This window comes from Elephas maximus, chromosome 3 (genome assembly GCF_024166365.1).
Source record: "Elephas maximus indicus isolate mEleMax1 chromosome 3, mEleMax1 primary haplotype, whole genome shotgun sequence".
NCBI classification, from domain to species: domain Eukaryota; kingdom Metazoa; phylum Chordata; class Mammalia; order Proboscidea; family Elephantidae; genus Elephas; species Elephas maximus.
The window spans coordinates 19,292,042-19,294,573 of record NC_064821.1 but is presented as its reverse complement, the minus strand read 5'-3'; the positions used below and the strand labels follow the sequence as shown (position 1 = coordinate 19,294,573).

General features: G+C 40.0%; 1 pseudogene; it reads left to right on the top strand.

Moving 5' to 3' along the window:
• The first annotated feature begins 549 nt into the window (after nt 1–549).
• LOC126070992 (olfactory receptor 7G3-like) lies at nt 550–1,137 on the top strand (annotated as a pseudogene).
• The last annotated feature ends 1,395 nt before the right edge of the window (nt 1,138–2,532 follow it).

Here is a 2,532-nt window from a genome sequence, read left to right as displayed (position 1 = left end):
TACATCAGCTTCTGGTCTTTTTTTTAAATTAAATGAATAAATAATGGACATACAGAAGATACCCCTCTGTATTTCCCACCATTCCTGTCTTACCTTTTCCCCAGATGGCATTTGTTTCTGGTGTTGCTGTTTTTGGTCTAGGGCGCATACATTTGCTTGTCTTGTCACGCCATTTTTTCCATCAGGTACATCAACAATATGGAAACTAGAAACCAAACAAGTGTTTCCGAATTCCTTCTCTTGGGACTAACAGAGGATCTGGAGCTGCAGTTCCTCCTCTTTATCCTGTTTTTGTCCATATACCTGGTCACTGTCTTTGGAAACCTGCTTATCATCCTGGCTGTTGGGTCTGACTCCCACCTCCACACTCCCATGTACTTCTTTCTTTCCAATCTCTCCTTCACTGACATCTGTTTCGGCACAACCACGATCCCAAAGATTTTGGTGAACCTCAAAGCACAGAATCAGAGCATCACTTATGGAGGCTGCCTCAGCCAGGTCTGCTTTGTCCTGGTTTTTGCTGCTTTGGAAAATTTTCTTCTTGCAGCAATGGCTTATGACCGCTATGTGGCCATTTGTCACCCACTGAGGTACACGGTCATCATGAACCCCCGCCTTTGTGGCCTGCTGACTCTGCTCTCTCTGTTCATTAGCACTGTGGATGCCCTGATCCACAGCCTGTTGGTGTTGCGCCTGTCTTTCTTTATAGACCCGGAAATCTCCTAGGTCTTCTGGGAAGTTATTCAGGTCATCAAGGTTGCGTGCTCTGATACCCTCATCAATAACATCTTCATATATTTTGCAGCTAGCATGTTGGCTGGCATTCCTCTGTTTGGGATTATTTTCTCTTATACTCAAATTGTGTCCTCCATTTTGAAAATGCCATCAGCTGGTGGAAAGCATAAAGCTTTTTCTACCTGTGGATCTCACCTGTCAGTTGTTTTCTTATTTTATGGGACAGCTTTTGGTGCATATATTAGTGCTGCATTTATCCACTCATCCAGAAAGACTGCAGTTGTTTCAATGATGTACACTACGGTCACTCCCATGATGAACCCCTTCATCTATAGCCTGAGAAACAAGGACATGAAGGGATCCTTGAGGAAACTGGTCAGGAGCATATCTGCTTTTCATTGATTATATTACCTCATTTGGACTTGGGTTTTTAGATTTTGTCAAAGTAAAAGAATGCTCATGAGGTGGAATACTTGACTCTTCCATCTCTGTGTTTTTCTAAAAGGACTAGACAACATAATGGCTAAATGCAATTCGATTTGGTGTTTAAGCCTGACTTTGCTTCTTGTGTACTGTGTGATGCTTGACAAATAATTTCAACTCTCTAAACTCAGTTTCTTTAGTCAGGGTCTATAGAATCAGAGCCTGAGCCAGGATTCTTTATTAACTGATTTGGGGGGAACATTCTTAGAATTTAAAAAGCAGGAAAAGGTGGATAGGGTAAGTAAAGAATGTAGGCAAATCTGTAGGCATAGCTAGAGACTAGCTTCAGCCTGATCCCATGAATAGAGCCATGAGAATGGAAACGCAGTTAATCCCAATGACAGTCAAGGGAGCTGAATTTTTATGTGTCAATATAGTTCTTACCAATACACGTCACTGGTAAACTATATGTGTTTAAGATAACATCGGCATCCACCATGCTCCATTTTATTGTCTATTGTTGTTGTTCATTTTATATGCTGCTAAGTTAGCCATCAACTCATGACACAACAGGATCATACCATTATTATCCATAGTGTCTTTTTTGGCCGATTTTTTATGAGCAGATTACAAGGCCTTTCTTCCTTGTTTATCTTAGTTGGAAGCTTTGCTGAAAAATTTTCAGCATCACTGCAACACACAAGTCTCCAGTGACAATGCCTGAGGTGCATTGGCCAAAAATCAAGCATGGATCTTTCACATGGAAGGCGAGAATTCTACCACTGAACCACCACTGTTCCCCTTAATAATCTATAAAATTGGCATAATTAGATTATCTCAGTGGTTTCTAATGATTGTGATATAATTAAACCTTATCAGTGAGGAAGCCATCAGTTGTAATTAGAAAATATAAACACTGACTTTAATATGCTCCCACAGTAAAGAGCATTATCTTTCATTATAAAGACTTCAGAGTTAAGAAATGTACTGGAACATTACAGTAGGGATTCATTCATTCCCCTTGAGATGGTTTCACCTAGCAATGGTTCCCCTCATGGTGACAAATGGCTGCAACAGTCAGGTATCATATCCAGACGTGATACTCAGAGCCACAAAACTGACCATTTGTCCCTGAACCTATTGTTGATAGTAGATCTATTGTTAATAGACCTTTCCATACAGAAGATGTCTCCTCCCATCTCATCACTGAGAATAGCATCATATATCCCTTCTTAATCAAATTTCTGTTTGGGGAACAAATAATTACTATGAGAGCCTTAACCTGTTGGAAGGATAACCCTTATAACTATTACAAGCATTTAATACAATGCCTGGCATATAACATTCAATAAAATTTAACTAAGACACGTGTGT